Source organism: Rattus norvegicus, chromosome 6, assembly GCF_036323735.1.
Source record: "Rattus norvegicus strain BN/NHsdMcwi chromosome 6, GRCr8, whole genome shotgun sequence".
Classification (NCBI taxonomy): Eukaryota; Metazoa; Chordata; class Mammalia; order Rodentia; family Muridae; genus Rattus; species Rattus norvegicus.
In genome coordinates this window covers 64,009,129-64,035,609 of record NC_086024.1, presented here as the reverse complement: position 1 = coordinate 64,035,609, position 26,481 = coordinate 64,009,129, and the positions used below count along the sequence as shown (strand labels likewise).

General features: G+C 37.9%; 1 protein-coding gene and 1 long non-coding RNA gene across 12 annotated transcripts in view; both read right to left on the bottom strand.

Annotated features, from left to right (window-relative positions):
* Nucleotides 1–26,481, bottom strand: part of Immp2l (inner mitochondrial membrane peptidase subunit 2) — an 899,718-nt gene that overhangs the window by 661,297 nt on the left and 211,940 nt on the right. The window lies entirely within an intron of this gene.
* LOC120093204 (uncharacterized) overlaps nt 133–26,481 on the bottom strand; it is a 111,378-nt gene continuing 85,029 nt past the window's right edge. For both annotated transcript variants that reach the window (XR_010052224.1, XR_005486306.2), the window contains one exon: nt 133–26,481. This exon is cut by the window's right edge. This is a non-coding gene — a long non-coding RNA (uncharacterized LOC120093204).

Genomic DNA, 26,481 nt, shown 5'->3' with positions numbered 1-26,481 from the left:
GAGGTGACAGGATGAAAACGCAGCGAAAAAAGATCTTCTGAACACAAGAATACATTTCCCTGGATCCACAGTCGAAAAATAAAATTGCTTATTATGATCAAAATGTAGAATATATGGAGACAGACAAAAGGATGCTGGGAACAGCCTGTCCATCGTGGATTTGGCTAGGGCAGAGTGTTTGTTTTGTTCTTCAATTGCATAAGAAAAACTTTAAATGCTTAAAGCAGAATCTGTCCATGGATAATCAGATTCCTGAAGTTTGTGAAGTTAATATTTCATTACCTCCCCAAACCAGCCTAAATTTAATCAAGTTTGGAAAATGCCAGAAATCATTCAATAGGTCATTATAAATTCTGCATATTCCCAAAATTTGCTCTTACTTTCAAAACAAATATCATCTCGGCAGTTATATTTTTAAAATATTCACGTTTCCTGTCTCTTTATAAACACAAAGTATGTCAAAAGGGACTAACAACAAAAAAAAAAAAAAAAAAAACCCACTCATTCCTAATGCAGTCCTTATAGTTATCCAAACCATAAGGATTAGAAAACTAGAAATCAGAATCTGACTCTCATTGATTATTGACAACAGTAACAATGGCCAAGTAACAATCCACAGACCCAGAGACAAGGAGGCTCAAAATGAGGGTGCATGCACGGCTTGCCCTAGGAAGGGGAAATAAAATAGATTTTGCTGTGAGTAGACTGAGGATGGCTGGGGATGGGAATAGACAGGAACAGAAGTGGGGAGCACTGGGAGAGAGCACTGGCACTGCAGGGTATCGGGGAGGCATGGAAACCTAGTTCATGCAAGCTCCCTAGAATCTTCAAGAGTTACCTGACCGAAGACTCCTAGTACTGGGGATATGAAACAGAGAGGGCCCCCAGATTATTTACAAGGTTACCAAAGGGCTTGAGCACACTCACAATTCGACAGAATATGAGGTGGGTAGTCAGCTCTGGTGACAGGATAGCATATTCATACAGAAAGCAATGTGCAGGAACCAGAAAAGCAACTCAGTAAGTAGCCAGAAGCCAGCCACTCTCCAACTGAATCTGCGCTGTAATTACTTTAAAGTTTGTTCTCACAAGATAATCAAGGAAGGATACAAGTTTCTCCCATCATCATGATAATAAAAACTCACAATTCAGCTTAATGGGAGACTACTTTAGACTGTGAAATCTAAGTAAGGACTAACGACATCTAAGGTGAGGCAAAAATAAAGGGTTGTTTATACTTGGAGACATTCTGAAGACTCAATTGTAAGCAGCCATACTTAAGAGAACATTGCATTCCTTTCTAAAGCTCACATCATCCAAAGGACTGACAGGAGTAGAACCCTGGTGTTTACTTCTCAAAGGCACTAGAAGCTGCCTTCCTAGAAGTTCTACTGTGGTACATACTGTGGAGATTTGAGATATGCTCCAAATGTGATACAATGTTAACTCCAGAGCAGCTTAAGATTCAGAGTATAGCAGGCAAGCAAGATACCTTCTGGTAAGATGGCTCAGGTTGGAGTAGGAGGTGAAAGAAGCTGAGTCAGAAGAAAGTGGTAATCATAGCGGCGCACCAGAATTCTCCTCACTCATCATCCCATAGAGTCGAATGTTCTGAACATCATTCCACAAAAAAATAGAATAACCTATTTTAGTAGGAAGGAATATATTCTATGGGGATGAGTGCTATTCTAGGAAAGAGAAAGTTTCATTTCCAATGGTGGCAATTTAAAATTTTTATTTTCCTGGAATGCTAAGACAGCATATAGCATAAGGGAAAAATAAAATAAATCAAAGGAAGACCAGGATGCTCTCTAAAAATAGACTCCAGAGTGCAATACTCAAAGCTTATTAGAGGATAATTAATGCCTAAACTTTCAGGTGCTATAAGCCATAGGAGCTTATAATACAAAGTTATTTCTTATTTTTCTATTTTTCTCTTGTATTTATAACTTCACTACAATTTTCTTGATTTCCTTACCCCATTGTTAACAACTTACTGTACATTTCAATGCAAAGATAGTGTCTATAATAAATGCCTTTATCTTTAAACCACCGATCAAAGAAAGCTGTTATTTAAAGACAGAAAACAAATCACAGATCACCAGTCATAGGTCATGTGAGGAAATCACTCCAGGGCTGGATGTACCGTGATGGGTAACAAAGAATAACTAGCCATGCTATCATCCAGGATGAAAGCTAGTTGGGTAAAGTGAGCACAGGTGACGGTGCCTTCTCCCGCTGCCCCATTTCTTCTGTCAAGACATCATCAGCTGTGCACATCCCTCCGAGGTCAGAACCTAAAAGGGCACCCAGGCTTCCCTGTAGTCACCATCAGTCCAAAGTCTTGCCACATCGGTAGATGACTCATTTGTCTCCAACCACCTCCTGAGCACTTGCTGAGTCCACACCATTCCTGAGTTACTGTCCTTGTCCTCTGATAAGATCAGACTCTGAAGCACAGTGATTGTCTAAAACCTTTGAGAGACATCAAGATTCTTAACATTGCTTATAAGGCATTTTACAATCTGACTGGCTTTTACAGGTTTAGAATCTTATTACCCCTACTTTCTTTCACTCCAAAGCTACTTGAACTTCCTCCTCTTTCACTTCTGAGCAGTCTTCTCTCACAGAGGTTAGTGAGTCCTGGTAGCGCCTCAAGGAAACCTTGTCAGACATGACTGCTTTGGCCAGATACTCTATCATACTGTGGGTTATTTTGTTCCTCTTCCTGAACACAAAAACCTTTGCATCTAGAAACAACTCCTTCCATATTTTTTTAATCTTTTCACAGAGCGGTTGGAATAAATAAAGCCTTTAGCACATGTTTGTTGAATAGGCAAATGATGGATGGAAAGACGGAGGGAAGGACATGCAAACCTGTGCTTCTTGAAGACAACAAAAGCCATCGAATGTGTGTGAGCTGAAAACTAAGTGCCCCAAAGTCAAGCAGAGAAGCAGTAGGGCTTACTAAGAACTTTCCAGAAACCCTGTGGACCTGCTAGAAGACAGCAACATTTACAGGAGAAAACCATGCTTGCCTTTCTACCTGACTTAATACAAAAGAGCCATGAACCGATGCCAGAAGAATTTAAGCCAGATCCCAGTTGGTTCAGTATTAGCAGATTACAACCTCCAATAAAAGAAAAAAATATGCAAAGTCCTGCTTCATTACATAACAGTTGCCATGGCCATGTTAACTAAATAAATGGCAATGGTGTAAAAGACTATCTTCAATCCATTTTTTTTCTAAGAAGCTTATGTATAGTAAGGAAGATTTCATATATGAGAAGATGCATTTGTTTTCCTAAGTAAAATGCAAGTATTCTCAAAAAAAATCTACAAAAATCTTGCTTTCTACATGAGTGATGGTTGATGTTGAGATTCTCACACGTCTGTAATACATCAAGAAGTAATCTTTTAAAAGGGACAGGGAACCTTTAAATGGAAAATTACAGTTATATTTCTTAATGCAAAGCTTTGGAGTTATACTCTAACTATGTCCGTAGTCTCTACATTCCTAGGTCGTTGAATGTAGACATTGAAATGGGGATTCAATTTAAGTACTCCCTTAACAGACTCACATTCCAAAGCTTAAAATGAGGAGAAACTATGTAATTAGTGCTTAATTTAATTAAAAGGTGCAGAACTATAGAGTGATTAGTACCGAAACACTCGACATGCCCTTTTAAAGGTCTGTAAAATGCTGGCTTACTTTTTAATCCTTGCCTTTGTGACTAAGTCATATACATTAAAATACCTCAAGTGATAATATAAATCCTTCAACCTAAATTACTGCCGGTTAAATACCAATGCATCTTTAATCTGAATTATAATGCAGTCTTTGTCAGCACAGTAATTAAAGAACTTACTTTCTCTTTTAAATTTTCATAATTTCTACAGCATATAGGAATTAATGTAATAGTTTCCAATATGTATAGTCTTGGCTGCAAAATTACCCACTATGATTCTAGGACTTGACATCTGTGTAACTATTGATAAATAAAAGACAGTCTCTCAAACCTCTTCATTCCTAAACCTTAGTACACGAACACAGCAAAAGTCACACTGTCAGAGAGGGTTTATTAATGGTGAACTGGCCATGACTGGCTAAGGCAGGATTTTAGTTTACATGGTAGCAATAAACCGAAACTTAACACAAGCTTAATTTCAGCACACCCCGGGCCAGCAGCAGCCTTGCCAGTTTCTGCAGAAAATCAATGAAGTGCAAAAGCAGGGGGAAATAATCTAAGAAGTTTGACTTACATACTCAAATTTAAATCAATAGAGAATAATCTCCACTTCACAAAAAATGTAGGGCTCTATATGTCCAGAGAGTGGCAGAACTATTCACACTCATGAACACCTTAAAATAACGTACAGATAATTGATACATAAATACACTAATGATGTTCCCTTTTTACAATGTAACAACCAAAATAATTTCAATAATTAATGACAATTCAAATGAGGAAAAAAAAACTTTTCGTCTAAAAATTCCAAGCAAAGTACTATACAGCTAATGTTTGCTTATGGCAAAATTTCCTTTCAGAGCAAATCCACAGAATGAAATTCTAACATCAGCAATTTTATAGAAACAAACTAAGCAAGGCATGGTAGAGCATAATTCTGACTAGAGAACATGGGAGATGGAGGCAGGGGGATGGTGAGTTTGAGGACACAATAGGCTACATGTTATGTTCCCGGACAGCCATCGCTATATAAAAGGAAACCCTATTGTAAAATAAATAAAATAAATAAGGAGGAGGAGGAATAAAATAAAAAAGAAATGAAAGGCCTTTCAATCCAAAAGATCAAAAGGCTATAAAACCAAAATGAAATTAATAACCTGGTTCTGGTTCAGAAAAAACGCCAGTCCATGTCCATGTAAGAGGAGCACGGTGAGCAGGATGCTCAAAGGCAGAGGAGGATTGTAAGAGGCCAGACAGAAAGAGGAAAGGAGAAAATGAAACATAAGAAGGAGGAGAACTCCAACTACCTGTAGACAAATTCAGATTATAAATGAGATAAAAGTTCGTTTAATACAATTGACACGAATGGACCAGAATGCCATTGAGAAAATGCCCTTAAAAACCCACAACACCAATTCAACAATGATGGGCAATTCCTCCTAAGTGCTCCCATAAAAGAAAACAAGTCTCCTAAAACAGAGATTTACAACCTGAAGGCACCTGGGAAAGCCTCTCCACACTTGGAAAACCGGATACAGAAGAGGGTAATGAAACTCAGCTGAGGTCAGGTCTAATTTATATTTATATGTAATCTTCTTAAATGAAACAGTAATTATCTGTTTGTTTAAAAGGCAGAAATACTTTCAGTAGCAAAATAAAAAAAAACACCTCTGCCAACTATCTTTTATTTCTTTTATTTTAGTGTGTGTGTGTGTGTGTGTGTGTGTGTGTGTGTGTGTGTGTGATCACCAAGAGATGAAATAAAACTCCAACACAAGTACCCTCCCAGAGTGTGGTTTTCCGTACCAGGAATGGTCTGCAGCAACTGCCTGGTATTCGGTTCCTTTCACAGTATGTGATTTTTTTAAAATAAAAAAAAAATACTGCGTGACTACAATAAGTCTGTCACATCCATAAAAACATTAACTGGAATTAATATGCAAATCATGCCTGTGTGGGAGTTACTTAGTTAATTTCAGTTTTCTGGAATGATTTTGCTATGCTTATGAATAGCACTTCAGACCGTGGTGAATGGAATGGTTACTGCGTGTTGTTTTACCTGCACAAAACCCAATAGGAAGGTAAGTCAACAGAAAAAGGCTTTAGCAGACCATATTCACTAAATGAATTCCCTACATTTTCATACTCTTGTATTTTTAGCTAATTATGATAACGTGTTTAAATTTTTTACTTTCATTTTTACTTTTAAAATCATATTGGTTAACGTCTGAAAAAAATCTACTATCTGAAAGCTATCAGTACCAAGTGTTAACATTTTTGTGTATTTTAATTCAATTTTCTTGCACATAAACATAAAAAACATAGCAAAAACATGAAAGAATAAATGTAATTACCCAACCTAGTTACTATTTATGTGTATACCACAGGCGATTTGCCATGTCATTGTGTACAATGCACAGGAAAATCTGAGTGTACACTTTTGATAATCAGATGTACCTACCAACATGCAGCTATCACTCTATAGTGTTTACAGGTCAGGCTTTTATTGAATGTTTATCATTTTAAACATTCTCTAGTGAAACCCTTCATATAATTAGATGTGTATGGCTTTTCCCTATTCCCTTTAAGTTTTTCTTGTAGCAAGAACCCTAAATCAAAGAAGATATACCGTAATATCAACCATGTACCTTCGTCAAAGTTTGAAGCACTTTATGTGCCTGGAAGAGGTAACCTGGTCCCTGGAGCGCAGGACCACAGAACACAGTTTCAGCACTGTCAGTGTGGTGGATGAACGTGGTACCTCACAGCTGATTCGTTTGCATTTCTGTATTGAGAGGTTCAACCTTCAAGAAATTTTACTGTTGTAATAATCTGCTGGAATTTTAATTTAAACTACAATGTTGTTTAGCCTGTAACTGAATTGGGAGCAATGGTGATACTTACATAATTGCCTAAGTCACATACAGTAAAACATCCTGTGTTTACATGATTCACGGGACCCTTTTTAAGTTAGCTTCTCTAAAATCTCCCGAACCGAATTGGAGTAAATGTCTTCTCTCATTTGTCATTATTTTGAAGTCTATATAAAATACCAATAACACTTTTTATATACTTTGTGCAACTCAAAAGCAGAAAGTTTGGTATTGCAATAAAAATGTTCTCCATATGCAATAGTGAAATTAGAAAAAACAAAGATACTTGATAAATTTAATAAAACCTCTTAAGATTTTCTTAAGACCTCAGATAAAAATTATGAAGATCAAAGGTTAAATTTGAGATATATCAGTATCAAATATCAATGTCACAATATTTTCAAAGTGTATAGATGCTACCTCTCTGTAACTGCAAGCTCTAAGTGGCTCAATCCTGTCTCATAATTGACTTATTCAGACATTCTCTTCAGAGACTGAAAACATAACCGCCACTGAGATTTATACAGTCTAGTAATTCATTACATTTCCGGTAATTATTGTATATATTTATTGTGTGTGTGCATGCGTTGTGTGCATCAGGATGTCAGAAGACAACAGGGAGGAGTTGTTCCTGTCCTTCTACCATGTGGTTTCCAGAGACGGAACTCAAGTCATCAGGAATGATTTAAGTGTCTTCACACACTGAGCCATTTCAACAGCCCAAGAGTCTAGCTTTATACAGATATTTCATGAAAAAGGCATAGAGTTGGACAGCAGTATATGAGGAGGTGCTCATGTCCCTAAGTCATCTCAAAATAAAATGAAGTATCCCTTCACACTTGTTAGGAAAGTGCTCTCTTAACTCTCTCTCTCTCTCTCTCTCTCTCTCTCGCTCTCTCTCTCTCTCTCTCTGTGTGTGTGTGTGTGTGTGTGTGTGTGTGTGTGTGTATGTGTGTGTGTGAGATCTATCAGGAGAGTGTGGTATGTAAGCATGTATGTGTTTGGGGTGTGTGTGTGTGTGTTGTCAAGGTGTGGATAATGTAACATTTGTGCACTGTTGGCGGGAGTATAAAATGATTGAGCAGCTACAGAGACAATATGAAGCTTCTCAAGAAAGTTATTTTTTAAAGATTACCATTTCTGGTAACAATGTCATCTCTAGATAGTTGCCCAAAATAACTGAAATGAGATGCATAATTAACTATTCATATGCATATTCTCTGAAGCATTACTCATAATGACATAGATAGAAAACGACTTAAATGTCTATCAGATGAATGAATAAAGACAATGTGGTAAATAAATATGGAGAAATATATTCAACACTAAAATAAAAGGAAATCCTAGCCACAGTGTGAAAGAACTTGAAAGATGTTGTTCTAAATGAAAGAAGGCAGACCCAGAAAGAATGGTGTTTCATGACTCCTCTGATACTAGGCATGGGATGCACTCAGTCATAGAGCAGAAGGCAGAGCGGTCATCACTCTAGACTGGGGAGAAGGAAGAGAGTGTAATTGTACAACTGTGTGAACATTAAGTTAGTCAAGAAAGCTGTTGTACCGCACTGAGCTCATAGGGACGATACTGTAATGCAAACTGCCTAGAGTCCGGTCAGGATGCTGGAGAAATACTCCAACAGCAATCTGATTTCACTTTCAACCTAAAAAATAAATTTGTATTTCTTGAAAATAGAATAGAATAAATCAAGGGGTAAAGTACAAAGGAGAAGGGGAGAAGAGGCAGAGAGGGGACAGGATCAGCACTGGTCCCTACAGCAGGATGACAGAGAGGACAGAGAAAGGGCTTAGTACGAGTGGTTTGTGAGACTATCCACAACCAACTGTTCCGCCCATTCTGGCAGAGAGCATCCACTAGAAGAGACTCGCTCGTCTTCTCCATCAGACAGACAGCCCTGAATTTTAACTTTAAAGACCTCTTAGGCATTGTTAGAGCCTTGTGAACCTTGTTCCTGATGCTGGCAAGGGAGGGAGGAACACAAATGATCAGACATTTTCAGAGAAAACTAAAGCCTACGGAGTTGGATGATATGGAGAATTCTTATTAATCTTAATGATGAAAACATGGTCATAGCAGGTGGGAGAATGTCCTGTCCTGTGCTCTAACTATGCATGTTTAAACTAGTTTTGATTTTTGATCATACACTGCTGTCCTAACATTCAAGTTGTTAACACCAAAATGACAATACTGGGAAGACATAACATGAGAAAGCTGACTATTTTCTGGAGTATGGGGAGAGCATACATTTTTAAGGTAGTGTTATTTTCTTCTGTTGCACATTTCTCTGCTGTGTCTTAAAATGGTCTTTTCTCATAAACACAACTCATATTTGTGTTAGAAAGATAAATAATGCCTATAACATTGAAATATTACTAATTTAATTTCCTTGAAGCATTTAAAATATTATTTATAATTTATTCATTTTCATATACAAAATTTGAAAATACTGGGGATGCAGTGCCCTATTGCCAGCAGGTATGACCAACCCAACATGCAATCGGCTCTGAGTTCAATTAGCAGCTGTGCAATGTTTTTAAAGTATGGCCCATATCTATAAAGTAACGACTAGCAATGAATATCAAATACAGGGAAATGAAGGTAGAGAAGCAACATTACATCAGCTACCGAAATTACTTTAATTCCTTATTGGAGAAAACTATGAATATTCAAAAAACATTGAAAATACCATAAAATGGTTTTTAACAAAACTAAGTTAAATTGTGGTGCTAGGGATTAAGAAATGCTAAAACTGGATCTTCAGGGGAAAAATGCAACTAAGTTGTTCTATTTCAATACTGCACAGTTATACACAGTCCAACTTCATTACCTAGCAAAACTAGAGCTGTCAGTCAGGCACTTCTAGTCCAGGAGGCGTCTGAGAAGTGGTCAACTGAGTAACTGTATTCAGCACAAATGAGCACCAGTGCAATGAGGTAGAATACAACATATCCCGAACTGGTACTTTCAGTATTTTATACGTGATGCTTTATAAAGAGTCATCATTTAAACACAACTAATATAAAGAATAAGTCTGACTAATGCTACCTCTTAAATTGTATGGAAAACAGAACATGTCCTCAATCAAATGTCTCATGTAATATGTACTAGGAAGAGTGGGTTCATTCAAATTGATGTTTAAGACTCATGTAAACATGTCATCGTAGAGAAATTGTTACTGTGCCTTCGTTAGGATGACATCACGCCCTCACTGCACATCTGCACACAACTGCATCTACTTTAGGACACTGCAGAAGCCTGGGAGATCTCCGTGGCATTTGCAAACATACAATATGGGAGTCAACAAACAAAATAAACACAGAAAAACTTAACCCACAAACATGCTGCTCCTGGACGAAGAAGAAAAACATTTTAGACAGATTTCCGAGATGAGTGAAAAACAGGGAAGAAACTGCTGCACTAATTGAAACGTTTCTGTGCCCTCACAGCACAGCTAAGCCAGATTAGATGCCCAGGCAGAAAGACAGCAGTCATCGCTTGAGATAACAAGTGAGAACTCCAAGCATGGAGAACGTTAGAATTTTTAGACTTTTTAAAAGTCGTTCTTAATATTTCAAAGAACTTTTGGTTTCAGTTTCATTGTGAAAATGAGGGTTTATCTACACAGCTCATCACCTGTTTTTGAAGGGCAATAAAGTAACAAATATATGAATCAGGTTAATAAACCTGTTATAGACAGGAAACAGCCACATTTCTCAAGGTCTTTTGTTTTGTTGTTTGCTTGTTTGTTTTGCTTTGGTTTTTTTTTTTTTTGTTTTGTTTTGTTTTGGTTTGGTTTGGCTTTTTGTCATTAGGCTGGAAAAATACAAGATATCTGCCAAGTCTACTAATGGCCACCGGGTCATAACAATACAATAATACAATCTTACTCAGAATCTGTATGGTTGGGGTTTTTTTTTTCTTTTTTAAGAGTTCCCTAGAAATACATCTCTCAGGGAGTCCTCCAGAAGCACTTAAAAGTTATTTTGAAAATTGTCAATGCAGCTGGAGTTCTTTTCAACTCAGCTGCAGGTTACAAAGAAATATTAAAGATGCTTCAAAAATGATGTAATGTGGGAAACATAATTTAAACAGTATTACTGCAATTACGGCGTGCTATTGAGAAACCCACAGCAACTAGAATGGGGGCTCTCAGAATCATAATTAGAAACGCACATATGTGATTATGTGCAGTTTTCCCAATGGGACAGTAACTATCCCTCCTAGCTCCTTATTGGTACAGAAATTATTTTAGAGACCACAGTTTCTAAAAGCACTGCAAAGGCCTCTAGAAACGGGTTCTGGAATAATAATACACAATGAGGCAGGGCTCTGAATGATCTTTATGAAGGTCAGGTGTACTGAATCTTAAGGTAACCACTGGATTCCATGTACAATAAATGCACATACCCATCCATGAGTGTGAAGTTGATAATGCAGAAGGGCAAGGCAAATAGGTATAGCTTGCATCTGTATATCTTGGGAAGTGATGTAGATATTTATTTAACATTAAACAGCAAAATAACTGGTGCATAACATTCAAAAGCAACTGTTCCACAAGAACGTCACCATGTCCTTGCACTCACCAGCCATCCGTAGTTGTCACAGACATAACAGCAGCCAACAATGCATCATTCTTAAAAGGAAGATTGTTTTATTTCTTAGCTCAAGAAAACATACAAGGACACTAGCCATTAATAACAGGGAGACAAAGTCATTTGAATTTTACATTAATAAGGCCTTGGTAAGATGGCAGAAGCCCTTCTTTTCCAAGTTGCTCGGAATGTGTCTCGTAAGTCTATGATGGGTTAGATACTGTCTCATCTTTTGGGAAGCTGTCATATACAGTCACTTATATCAGAATGTGAATTTCATTAATAAGCAAAGTAGAAGACACTGTGTTCCCGCAGCACATTATTTAACAAGTACACACTGATAGAGTGGACTTTGGGCTTCCAAGGCAACAGCTGACACATAAATCCGAAACTTTCTCAATATTTGGGGAGTAAAATCTGAAGAACATAACGCAACATGACTACAAGACCTCGGCTTTCTTCTAAGTACAAAAGTAAATACCAAAACCAGTCTTCTCTTTCAAATACCTATCACCGCCTTCAAAAAGAAGAACAGACATTCAGAAGAAACAGACATAAAGAAAGAAGGTGGCAGCGTTCCACGTCATAGTCTAAAGCCACTTCTAGAAAGAGAAAGTTCACTTTAGGCATGAGCCACTAAAGATTAAGCAGAAGAAGGGATTTGGAAAGGCCTAGATGACATAGCAATACAACCTCAAAAACATCACTATAGATCCGGGAAAAGGCTAAAATAAGAGGAGAATTTTTAAATTTGTTATTTTACATTTTATTATTTGAAATTAAAATAAAAATAATTCCCTCATTTTTCCTCTTCCTTTTTCTCCCTCCAATCTCTCTTTTCCACCCCCTTTCCCCTCAACTCCAAGAGTAAGCAGGATTAGGCCTGGTTAGTACTTAGAGGGAAGAGAAATTTCTTTAGAAACATTAGAAATGTAAAGAAGAAAGACATTAAGAATATGTAGGACAGAAAGAACTTTAAAAAGGAACAAGCATATGGCTATTCAAAAATTATGTCATCCAGTAAAGGGAAGAACAAAGCCAATGTTACCCAGCAAGGAGACCAAAGCCAGCCATCCTGCTCTTATAAACCAGAAAGAATGTGGTAACTTTAAACTAGTAATGTCACAGCCTGCCTGGCCAAAAAAAAAAAAAGAAAGAAAGAGAGAAAGAAAGAAAGAAAGAAAGAAAGAAAGAAAGAAAGAAAGAAAGAAAGAGAAAAAGAAAAATCATAATATAATCAGTAAAGTGAGACTGAAAGCTCAAGTGACTGAGCTGATAAATAATTCACCAAATACAGAAGTTAGAACAAAACAATAGCATTCAAAACTAAATATTCACAAACCAAATAACCAAAAATAAAAAGAAAGAAAGGAAGGAAGGAAGAAAAGAAAAGGAAGAAATAAGACTCTAAGAGTTGACTAAAATTTAGAAAGTAACAGAAGTGCTAAATCACATAAAAAAACAGAAACAGGAATACATCATTTACAAAAGGGGAAAAAAGACATTACAAGAAAATACAGACAAGAATACTAGAAAAACATCAGCTACCAACCAAGTGCATAAAACAGAGTAGAAGAAAAGGAAAGGGCCAAAAAATGAAGGGTCACATGGGAGCAAGGCAAAGATGATGGAACTTACGTTTTAAATAAGAAAGAAAAAGATCCCCCCAAAACACACACACACACACACACACACACACACACACACACACACACACACACACACACACACACACTAAATGGACATCAAGTCTTAACAGCTCTAGCCAAATAAACTATTCAAAAAGAGGAAGGGACCAGAATCTACAAAATAAAAGATTCTTCTAAGAACCATAGAGAACAACCTAGAATAATTAACTCAAGAGAAATATTTACAGCACAAATAACAGATGAAAGGCTAATAATACACAGACGTGTTGCAGTAGGAGTAAGTAAATGTTGAGTTGAACACGCAGCACAGGAAAGCAATCCCAGAGCTCTGGAGGCATGGCCAGGTGCATCTCTGCAGTGTGAGGCCAGTCTGGTCCAACAGCAAGACCAAGGCTGGCCATGGTTACACAGCCAGACCCTGTCTCAAAACATGAAACAAAGCAGACAGACACACACCAATAAAAACAGGTACAATGATTAACATGTAATCCATAAGTGAAATATATATTTTTAAAAAGGAAATGATGTCTAACACCACAGAAAACTTAAACTTAAATACAGATAAAAACCAATACATTCTTACATTTTACAAATTTACAAATGAATTTACAAAATCTGTTCATTTATTCCACCCCTCTTCTCCCTCTCTCCTTCTCCCTCTCCCTACCCCCTCCCGTCTCTCTCTCTCTCTCTCTCTCTCTCTCTCTCTCTCTCTCTCTCTCTCTCTCTCTCTGTGTGTGTGTGTGTGTGTGTGTGTGTGTGTGTGTGTGTTACTGTTGACAAAACTTATATACTCACATGCTAGGCAAAAGCTCTACTACAGGGCTATATATCCCCAGCCCACAACATTTAAGTAGCTTCCTGATACCCAGGATTATTTTCATATAACACTGATCAGAATATAAAGTAAAAATTTATCAAAAAGCAACACTACTAATACCTATTAAAATTTGCATACAATTTTAGTCATATTTGTATTTCTAAAGATTACTCACACATGACTATGAAGAAAACATTCAAGAATGTTTACTGAAATGCTGCTTATATCAGTAATAATGGAAAGAAGTTAATTTCCATCAAGAAGAAAATACTCTAAGAGATTAGATAAGAATTAAAAGAATGTAGAGCTGTATAATCAGCAAAAGGATTCTTTTAATAATATACCCTGTGGTTGGTGACATTTACTGTTAATTTTTTAAAGGTATATATAAAAGTAAGAACAATTTGGTCCCTCCAAAAAAAGTCAGATATTATATATTTCTATTTAGATTCAGAGGTTAGAAATGCATACATAAATACATATATACATAGGTCAAAAATGGACAATAGACATAGGGCTGGCTCATGGGTGGTACCTAGATGACGGATACTTAAGAGATACATAAAAATTAATGTCTAAAATAATATGCAACAAGTGATTATAAAGGAAGATCTGTGATTGTTTTAAAGGAAACCAAGACCATTATACTTTTAAAATAAATGTACAATTCTTATTTGAATTTTAACATTATAAATGGAATCATATATTATTGTATAATTTTTGTCTATTTCTAAAATAAGTAAATGATAAGAAAATGCCATTTATTTGAAATGCTTTAGATGGTTTTAGAATAACGTGATTCATTTTTTTTAGTTTGAGCTATATTTCTTAGTTTTGAAATGCCCTTGATTTTAAGGAGGACTTTCTCAGTACCACGATTCAATTCAAATATTCTTTTTTACAATGAATCTTCTGTAGTTCATCTTATCTACAATCGCAATTCAATTTCAAAAGCGTTTTCAAATTTCTGCATTCCTAACAGGCCCTTTGCATACCTACACACACACAGGACAGCCCCTGTGTGACTGTTAGAGAGTGTCTTCTATAAGGAAAGGTCTTTCTTCCCTCATCGCCATCAAACCAAACACTCCTGTTTAAGCATCATACCTACCCACTACATTAATGCCACTAAAAATCAATTCATCTTATACTGTTGATCTTTCAAGTTGATGAATTTCTTGGAAACTGTGTTCTTCAATTCTTTTTTCAGAATTTTGGACAACCATCCTCTGAAAATGGTAAGTTTAAGTAGACTAACAAAACAAGACTCGACTGGAGCAAAAGCAAGCAAATAAGCAAAAATGTTTATAAATTCAGATCACTAGCCTGCACTCAAGACTGGTTTTTCCATTCACGTCAAATTCACATTTGATTTTGCTATGAGTTATTAAATAGTGTAGCCCTGTGCGAATAGGTGTCTGCGGAAATTGTGAAGCACTTTCCTGACCCTGTAATATTCTAACACACTGAGTTGTTAAGCCAATGATATCAGCATTTTAAAACAAACAGAAAAAGAAACATAAAAATTGTGTATCTTGTTGAGCAGTTTAACTTTTGAAAGAACATGAATGTTGGTCTGCAGTCAAAGCAAATGGTTATTTAGGAATATTCAATGGTAATTACACTATAATCACTTTTTGGTTACGTTTTTGTTCCCTATGGCTATGTATCACTAAATTAAGGCATAATATAAAATATATAGATTGATGAATGGGTGGTTAGATGGATGGATGGATGGATGGATGGATGGATGGATGGATGGATGGATGGACGGACAAAAAGCAGGTGGACAAAGGGAGTGAACCAGACATTCAACACAAACAAGTATGACCTTAAAATATTCAAAGCTAAAGTGTCTTAGTAAGAAATGGCAAAACTGGGGTCAGGGGGATGGTTCAGTGAATTAAAAGCCCTAGTCTGCAAACCTGAGGCCTGGAGGTCAGACACTCGGAACCAAAAGGCAAAGGGGCAGTGATGGGAGCACATCTGTAACCCAACCCTCCTCAGTGGTGAGAGCTCAGCCTGGAGAAGGAGCTCAGAAGCCAGCCACCTCAGTAAAAACTGCACTATATGTGCATGTGCACAGTGAAGCAACTAGACGGTGAGAACCAAATCCTGGAAGCTGCTGTACCCTCAAGGCAGACAAGTGACACACAAACCCAACACACCTAGCTTTGTCATATACAGACAGTAAAACTGAGGGAAAGGAGGAGCAACAGGAGCAAGTACAGCAGGAGGAAGGGAAAAAAATGTCAATAGCACGTAGCATTGCAAGCAGATCGTGCTTTGTTACCAAAGCAGAGAAGGAACAACTGCAGCAGCAAACACTCAGTACAGTCCAGCATGGGAAGGACACTGTGAGATCCACGAGGGACACACTGGGTTACAAAAGATCACCGCCACACATAGTCTATTTGGAGATTCGAGATGTACATTCTCAAGGATGCATACACTATGGAGCAGCCTGTGTTATGTTGAGTAGGTGAAACAAAAAAAAAAAAAAAAAAAGAAAGGAAAAGAAAAGAAAAGAAAAGGAAAGGAGGAAAAAAGATAAAAGCCACCAGAAGAGCTTCATAGAGCAGGCAAGTCCCAAGTCATGACATGCAAGACAGAGTTCTGCAATCAAGAGACAGAGGCAAAGACGACAGCTGGTGGGCAAGGATGAGGTAAGACCTCAGAGGTAAAAGGCAAAAATGTAGTGACATCAGCACATTCTGCATGACAGAAGAAAGGAGCAAAGTGCACAAAGAAAAGCTGTGGTTTCTCTTTTTATCACATTTACCGTGCCATCTTTTTTCTTGGATATCAATTTTTAGAAAATAACTTAGAAAAAGACTACATCCATCTACACCATCAAACTCGTGGTCCAGTAAATTGGTATCAGAGATAAATTGGAGCCAGGGATTATGACTCATCAATTAACTGGATGAAGAGAATTAAGAGATATGCCATGAATCAAACAATCACCTGCGATAAAAGCCACTTACAAAGTGCAAGTGATCAATCCTATTCATTTCAATGATTAAGTCATCTGAGGATCTCACCGCACACATGGGAAGAAAGGAAAAGTACTGCCCTTTATTTACCATCCATGGCTAATTTTTGTTATAATGTCATCAATTCTATGAAGGATTACTGTCCTTATTTGATGAACCAAGAAATCCAGGCTTGAAGTGCTATGCATTTATTAATGAGAATGCACTAGCCTCGGGGTATTTGCGTAAGTGGGAGTGTCCACATGCCTCAAGATTATAGATGGCAATCAGCTTTCCCGAAATTAAATCTAGCCAATGTGGCCATTTGTTGTCAGGCTCAAGAGGATTATCCCACAGGTCAACGGCCACATTTTTATTTTTGATCCCAGTGCAGTACAGGTGAGTTCCCTGGGTTTTATTTGTATAAACGATTCTTCCTTCAAACTAAATTACTGTAAAAACACTTACCACAAAGGAAATTGCTAACAAAATCATTATCTACCTCGGTACAGGCTAATGTGATTACTTTCAGGAAACAGAAGCAACTGAATTACATAATAGAAATATTAGTTTAAAGGGTCACTGGATGTCAGAATGCATCATTTTACAAAAGGGTCCTGAGACACTATTCATCAGAATTAGACTGCTTAGAACACCAAGTCCAACACCATGACTCAGCAAATCCCTCTCCCTGGGTTCATTGAGCTTCAGCCATGTAGTTTATACCAGCGTGACAGTTATTCTCTTTCTGAGACTTCTCCCTTCTCTTGCAAGGAAGAAGAAAAGACAGAGACCCACCTAAGTTGCTCCTTATTAGTAAACCAAGCCTCTACTTCAGCATGCATCCAGTAACCTCCATTAATATATATGCTCAGATGTGAGATAGAGTGTGGCCAGCTTAGACCCACAACCTCATCTAAGGGAGAAAGAAACGAAGAAACAATCCAGGTAGAGCATTTTCCCAATCACTGCTGCAGAACTAGTGATGAGAACAAACAGGGACTCTGTTCTCAGCCAGACAGGAGCTACCCAACATAGAACAAGGAAATGAAAAACAATTGTCATTCATCAGGTTCGTTTAACATCTTCTTTCATACGTGCATGGTCAAGAAAGTCGCAGAGAAAACCTGAATTACTCACTGGTTTTCTGCAATACACTAAGATACTTTACAAACACTAGACATAACATTCAAATCCATGTCAAATCAACATACTGTGTTTTCAAAGTATCATAGGACCAACGTGATACACATCCTTAAACTGACCACTGTGGAGATGGAAGGCAGCTCTGTCTCTGTGAGGCAGAGGCCAGCCTGTCTACATGGAGAGTTTAAGACCAACCAGAATGAATGACAGAATGAAACACTCTAAAAAATAAGTTTTTTAAAGATACCTCAACAACATGAGAAGGAGATAATATACCCTCAAGAGGTAAACTGAGATTAGCAAGCAATTGTGATTGTTAAAAGAAGTATCAATCCTGTAAAGAATATTAATAATTTATCAGATTATTAATAAATTATAGATTAATAGTTATCATTCACTACAAAATCCTATATATACACACTCTACTGACTGTAACATATTAGACATAATCAAAAAACTCTTGAAATGGGAAACAATAGAAAGAAAATCTAGATGTCAAATGAACTTAAATCTGAATGTTTTCTTTGTTGAAACTCAAGAGTAGCCACTTGCTTTAGACTAGAACATAGCTAAGCTGTTCACATGCTTACCTAGTATGCACTAGAAGAGTCTTGGGTCCAATTCCCAACACCACATAAAATGACTAAAATCCCAATACTCAGAGGGTGGAGGCAGGAGAATCAGAAATCTAAAGTCATCCTTGGTTACATAAAAACATATCTCAAAAAGGAAAAAAAAGTAATTGTTAGTAGTAGACAGAGAGTAAACTATGATAACTTAAATTTCCATGAACTCCAGGGATATTTTACCCTCTGTTACAGACTTTTTCCTCCATGGTATAACAGCTACAAGATAATACAGTTTCCATTAACTTTTTAGTATCAAAAAAAAATCTAGAATAAAAAAAGATGTTCTAATTCATTTAAAATTAAATTATATCTTTTTTTAGGTTTTTAAATGGGTATTTCAACCCTTATGAATGGCTGTCAGTCACATCCCCAACATTAAGCACACTTTAAAGTACACAGTAGAACACACATAGAAATCTCTTGTGCTGAGGATCCCAGAATGAAACAGAGGTCCTGGATCCTATAATGCCACGCATTGGTATAACTCTGCAAAGTTTATACAAGCACAGGGAATTTCACACATTGTTTCTAGTAGTGAAAACTAGCAACAATCTAAAATGTCTATCAACAAGAAGAAATAAAAATTGTGAAATAGCTATACAGAAGAATAGTGCATAGCAATTACAGTAACATCCGCTACACAAAGCAGAAATAAACTTCAAGTACATAAAGAGATTGAAAGAAACCAGACACAACAGCATACTTACTATGTGATTCAATTTATACATATTTCAAAGTGGGTAAAACTAATCTGTGGAGAGGTGGATCATCTGGACACCACAGTAACAGGAAGAGAATCTGCACAAGCTAGGCTCTTCGTCCTGATCAATGAGGAGGTTATAGGAGCACTGTTTTGGAAAATGTGTCAAGCTGTAAGCAAGCTTGGGGTGTGTACATCTATTTGCATGTTGTACTTCAATTTAAATTTTCCACATACAGCATGAAGTGCTGCAAAGCATCTTCTTAATGTTACTTTCTGAAAACAGTGGATTCTACATTACTGTTCAAAACAAGATACTTTCTGATGATGGCTGCAGTTATGTGACCTCTTATGTACTCTAACCGCTCAGTGATAATTCTAGTGACCAACAAATTGCAGGTGTTCTGAGGACAGCTTTTAAAAGACCCTAGTAGAGAAGGTCCTCCTCTGAAGACCGGCACCAGAGTAAGATTTTAATATGCTTTATTCAAATAAAAAGTATTTACTGTGAGCCTACTAAGAAAGGAACAGTGTTGTGCTTATGAAAGGGATAAATAATATACAGTAAATACCCTGGAGGGAGGGAAGGAAGAACCAATGAAAATCAATGTAAACTTTAGTGTATAACACACACTTATGCATGTACACACACACACACATATACACACACACACACACACACATACACACATACACACACCAAATGAGACTTTCAACCAGTCTGAATATGCACACCCAAACACACAAGTAGGTTACTGTCTATATGTAAGTGAGGGTTGGCACATGTTAGGTCAAAGCCATGACTGAACAGTAATAAAATAATGTGGGGACACGGCTTTTGTAAGGCAAGAGAGAAGGAGAAGGAAGGAGAATCAAGATGGAGACAGGGAAGGATGACCCAGATCTGGGTGGTCTTGAATTGCAAAGGTAGTTGGGATGGTTTTCTGTAGGCAAACTTATCTAGGTGGGCAGTTTATAGCCTTATCAATTGGTTGTGAGTTCATTGTGAGGATGCATTGTGGGTTGAGAATTCAAAATGAAAATCTGATTGTTGGGTTGCAGTTTGTTGATTTTAACAGGTTGTTGGGAGTTTATACCAAAACTATTAGGGGGCAAATGTTGGGAATGTAAAGAGAACAGTAGCAGAGTGATATGAGAGGGTAGCCACCGCTGGGACCAGGGAGTGGATGCTGGAAATGTGAGCAGAGTCCATGGCAAGAGAGCCACAGTAAGATGGGCAGTCTCCGTATGAAACTGGCATGGCAGCCAACCCACCTTGGGAACTACATTGGTTGAGAGATTGATGCCAGGCTCAGAGAGTAACCGTTGGCAGTGTGAGATGGGATAGGCTTAGCAGGTAAGATGCTTTGTTGACTGAGATGAAAATATCCTGCAGATGCCATGTGGCCCTAGGGTGCCAGATAGCACGGGATAAAAGAAACCCTTTTATATTTTTTATCACAACACACACGTAAATACAAAAGAACTATTTCATTATGCTCAGAAGTAGAACTATTCTCAGGATTAACTCTTCTATGTAAATCTTCATGAATAAATCTTGATAATATATGAAATATTTAAGCATACGCTGAGACCACAAAGGATAGAGCTGGAACCAGAAAGGCAGACTCCTTGAAGAAAAGGATTAGCCTGGTATTTAAGAAAGAGCTTTAGGTAACCAGAACCATTTTTGAAGTGTTAGAAGAGATATTTGATGTTGGATTGTAAAGTGGAAAAATAATTTTAGAAGCAGGATAACTTTGATTTATAAGATTCTACTAGAAATTTATTTTATGAATAGAAATTAGTAACTGTGGATTTTTAAATATACTAACATATTATATATTTTAAAGTGTTTGTTGATTTTACATAAATACAAAGATGATAAAGGTCATAAAAATCTTATTCTGGCAATCTGACTTTTGCATATTGATGCTTCCTTCTAGTGCTTTAGAGTACTAGGGCAGTAACACATGCATGTTTATACCAGATGAAACTTCAGATTTCTGTCTAAAGTACAGCAGTCTGTCTGTGCTTTAAATATGTTAATTTTGCTGTTTTTATGAAGATTAAAATTGTTATATAAGCAATCATTCACCTTCTCGAACAGAAAAATGTACCAAAACTCCAGAATTACATGACTTATTAATTTTATTATCCTTCTAGAATAAAAACTACCCAAACCCAGGAAACCACTGAAACATAAACTTGCTCAACTTAGCAAAAATTCAAACAACGGAACATAATAGCAATGGGACTCTGAGCCTTTGTTTATACCTCTTCCTAGAGGTTTCAAATTAGGGCTCATCCATTAAGCCCAACCAAGCAGAAAATTCTTGCAAGTGCTCATTATACATGACAGACATTTCCAGAATACCCTCAACAGATACTGAGTGATTGTATCTATTTTAGATTCAGTACACTCTCGAGGTCAAAAATACTATTTTCATTCTAAAATTGTTATATCTATCCAGTCCTGCATGGCCGTGGCAGGGATGACATGACATCCTGAAAGAGACAGCAGGGTCTGAGGCTCCACAAGTGTCATGGTTGTCATGGTTGCTGTGGCCATAAGGCTCAAAAAAAAAAAAATATATATATATATATATATATATATATATATATATATATATATATATATATATATATATATATCACTCACGCATTTTACTTCACGTTCCTCCTTTGGGAAATATTCTCCCTGCCAAGGTTATAAGGAATGTTCTCCTTATCAAGGTTAATGACTCCATGATAACTAGAAATAGCACAAGTCTAGGAGTCAAGGGTGTGCCTCTATCTCACCAAAATGGTAAATGCTGAGACCTTCAGGATAACACTTAAGCTGTAGGAAAGAATTCTGAAAACATGAGTTCAAAAATATATAATTTCTCAACTATGCAAAAATATAAGGATGCAGAATGAACTGTATAACCAGCTTCAGATATCTAAAAGAGCAGAGGTCACTGCACTATGAGCCAGCTTGGTGGTCACAGGGTATGATGACACCCAGCTAAGTTTCTTATTTATCCTTTCAAAGACAGGCAGATTTCTGAGTTCAAAGGCAGCCTGGGACAGAGGGAGTTTAGGTCCAGGCCCAAGTGTGGTAACAATGGTGATTTCAGGGCGGGTCCCACCCAGCTAGCTTATTGTCTGTACGTAACAATGGTAGGCAAATCTCTGAATTCTTTTGAAAATGTCTTTAAAAAATGTGCTTGCTGTATCTTTCAAATAATCAAGGAAGAATGTCCAAGACATACATTGCAACACAAGCCTGGGAAAAGGCAGCAATAATTCTTAGCTGGAGTCACACTTAGAACAACCTCCTCTCTCAAGAGCTAATCTCTAGGCTCAAGGATCCTCCTGAAAGGCCTCAGGCCTATGAAGGTCTCACCTTCCAGTACACTGCCACAGTGAGGACCAAGCCTTCAAAGCATGAGTCCTTGGGAACAAACTATATCCAACTGGAAACTGAGGTGTTCCCTGTGACTTGAAGGGGCAGAGTAAAGTAGAGCCAAGCCTTGAAGATGTTATTTACTATTCTAAGCTATATCTTCCTGTTCTGTAAATGAGGGAGGCTCCACTATCTCATCAGTGGTACAACCATACTTTTATTGATCAAATCAAACTACTAGGGATGGCCTTTTATTTTCTCTTTCTCTACCCCTTAACTACCACCAGTGCAGCTAAAATATCTGCATAGGAACCTCCAAAAAGACATTTCAAACTATTTTCTCTCTGCTTCTTAAGTGCATAACTTCTACTTTTGCCTCCATCCATTCCCTTTTTCCATAGAGAGTCAAAGTTAGTCATTGAGCTATCATTCCACGTAGAATCACCATCAGGCTTGCCACCCCGCTGCTAATCATCACTGCCTTGAAAGCCCCAGCCAACTCCCTCCTTCTGCACTTGTGAAGCTGCAGGTCTCCTAGCCAGTCTCAGGGCTTTCCTCACAGCCACGCGGGCTCCTGCCTGGCTTTTTGGTGAGGTTGCTGCCTTCAGTTTCTAAGTGGTGTATCCTGAGAGTCTTTTCCTGGATGCCGTACCTAAAACGAACACCCAGTCTGCATCCCTGTTACTCTCTGGGTCACGATGGTCATTACTTCCTGCTCTTCAGTATATTCCAAAGTTCCAGAACACTGAACTGACTAAAGTCACTGGCCTGGAAAGGAGCACCAAAACAGGGAGCGGTCACCAAGGTGTGACAGGTGCACACTAACTGGACATTAACAGGCTCCTTACCTTCCAATATTTCATCTTCAACAAACGAGAATGGAAAAGTTGTCCATAGGTAAACACACTAAGTCAGAAACTGATACAACCGTTCATAAGCAGCTGATTATCTCGGGAGAAACACAAGACCAGGGAGGAAGACAGAATAAAGTACTTGAAAGTACTGAAAACTGAGAACAAGTCTAGTTGTGAGCATAAAATGCCATCCAAAAGCACCAGAGGACACACCAAAAGCAGGGAGGGGCTTTGGAAATGAAACTGAGGCAGACCTTTGAGTCCCCAAACCCCAGGGGCTTACCTCAGGGGTATAACAGAAGTAACACTGACAAGTACAAGATTGCAGTAAAAATTAAACCTGATAATTTCATATTTCATATAGTTTCCCCTAGTATCTTCCTGAAGTGACATCAAGCATAGAAATTGGAGATTTCATAATAAATCACACAGGAAGTTCCACACAGTTCAAGAATCCAATCAATTCCTGTCAACAAAGGCTCAGATTGCTAGCCGCGCGGTCTTACTAATTTAAAGGTTAAGGTTAGGGAAAACAGCCCAGTGGATGGACTCCACTGGCAACTCATTCTAGTTGTACTTCATTAGGAAGCACAATGCACTCGGCTCCTTTTATGTTGGTCACCTGAGGCACAATTTGCGAGCCGCGGGTACTCTGCAACAGCAGCTGTTTGCAATGAGCCCCATGTTGCAGGCACATTACACTGTCTCCTGGGGTTTACACGATGTTGATTCCTAAAGGCCAGATTTAACACTTTGGGGAAGAATAAAAGACAGCAAGTACTACAGAGGGAGAAATAATGCATGGTATTTGATTATTTCAGAATGGCAACATATTACAGGAATCAGTTACCACAGTAACTGTGATCTGTAAACGGCCCAGGTGGAATATGATGGAAAATAACTTTCCAAAATTGAGTTGACTTGGAGAACATGAGAGGAGGCACCATGGAGATGAGGTGATTTAGCTCTGCATGGTGGTCCACACGTCTATTGCTATTTAAAGCGCTAACATCCCAACTGGAAACCATGGCTGTGGACAGCAGGCCTCCACTGGATTGCCTTTTACAGCAAACAGCACAGTTGAAGGATTCTCTAAATTGAGGAACAATTTACCTCCTCTCATTAGACCAAATAGATCATATTTCTCCACAGTAGCAGAATACATCAAATTCATCTTCTGGATCCCCATAAATATTTGCCTCAGATTTCCTGTCCAGATTAAATACCAGTAATGTATTTGACTTTACCACCTATTGTAAGACATTTTCTGTCATTTCAATTACCACTATTCTCTTACTGCAATAGACACTTCACTAATGCAGACAAAGGCAAACACAAGTACATATGTATAAAGCCATTGCATGTCTTATTAAGCTAATTCCTACAGAAGAAAAATTACCAGCTCCACCTAGTAAATTAGAATCCTGGGGATTACGGAAGAGAAATCACCAGCTAGATGGATAAATTGGCACTAATAAGGTGAGGAACTGAAGCCAGATTGACTCGGAAGCTTGTAATCTAACCTCTGCCCTTGAGGATTTCGGGAGAAATCTGGCCACAGTGGGAGAGAATCCCAGCTGTGAACAGCTCTTACATCTAAACTGTATTTAACGTATAGACTGAACCTTTATATTCTATGTGATCAACCTGTAAACCATAATTTTTAACTGAAAAAGAAAAAAGCAGACCAAGGAAGACAAGATCTAAAATAAAGCCCTCCAAAGCTATAGAAAATATAAACTTAGATTTTTGAGGACAATGCATTTTTAAACCATAGAATTATACTTAAGTCAAGGCGAATTTTTAAAAGATCCATCTGTAAATAGATGTGAATATTCAGGAACCCATGCTGAAGCCTGGTAGCGGTGATGTAGCTCACCACAGTGAAGTGAGCAAACTTCTCCTTCTTAGATTACTGTGAGAGGCAGAATGGCACTAGGTTGCTACTTTACCTAGGTAGACGAACAAATGTCTGCTCGCCCTTGACATGGTGCAAATCCTTACCAAAGTAAGGATTCTATCTATCTCAGTTAGGGTTTCTACTGCTGCAACAAAAACACCATGACCAAAAAGCAAGTGGGGGAGGAAAGGGTTTATTCTGCTTACACTTCCGCATTGCTGTGGGAGTCAGATACAGAGGACATAGAGAGAGCTGTTTACTGGCTTGCTTCTCATGGCTTGTTCAGCCTGTTTTCTTATAAAACTCAAGACTACCAGGCCAGGGGTGACACCACCCACCATGGACCAGGCCTTTCCCCATAGATCACTAATTGAGAAAATCCCTTTCTCTCATCTTTCTCTCCAACTCACAGCCCCTCCCTTTGTCCTTTCTTCACAGACTGATGCAGGAGGAAGGCCCTCACAGTCTGGGCTGCCAGTCCTGGGCTTCACAGCTTCCTGAGCTATATGAAGCAAATTTCTTTTCTTTATAAATATCTAAACTCAGGGATTATTACAGGAACACAAGAAGTAATGGGGGAGTAAGCAGAACATTCAAGCCTTTTAAAAGAATGACAATGAAGAAAATTAGGCAGATTGTGGGCTGAACAGACTTATTTTGTTGGGTACACAAACTAATGACAGGTGGGAAAAATAAATTGTGGTAACAGTGAGGGTTCAGAGTCGAAATGATTAAAGTGTTAACCTGGGTAAAAATCAATCTTCACGCTACAGGGTCAGAACTTACATTTGATTCTAAGACTTCTTCCCTAACCTTTACCCAGGATAACTGTAGAGAACAGCTGGCCAAAGCAGAAGAGAAAACAGGGGAATCTGAGGCCCATGGCAAACAGAGCAGAAGGAAGGGAAAGCCTCAAGCATTTAGAAGGAAGGGAACTACTTATGCCTACCTGAGGCAGGAAAGAAACAAGAATGGATGCAGAAGTGAGTCACCTCAGGAAACCAAGCCAGATGCTCTCCTGTTAGCCGGAAAGCAGGGAAGCAGCAGAGAAAGCTGGAGAGTAAGAAGTGGGGCTTAAGATGATGGCAAGACGTAGGTAACACTGGTTGGGGACAAAGAGCAAAGTTATTTCTGCAATGAGTTTCTAATCAATTCCAGGCCCTTTTGGCTAGGTACCACCCGTGTGATTCTTCCCACTTTTCCTCTCTATTAAGTAAAATTGCTACCTCTCACACAGAACTTGAT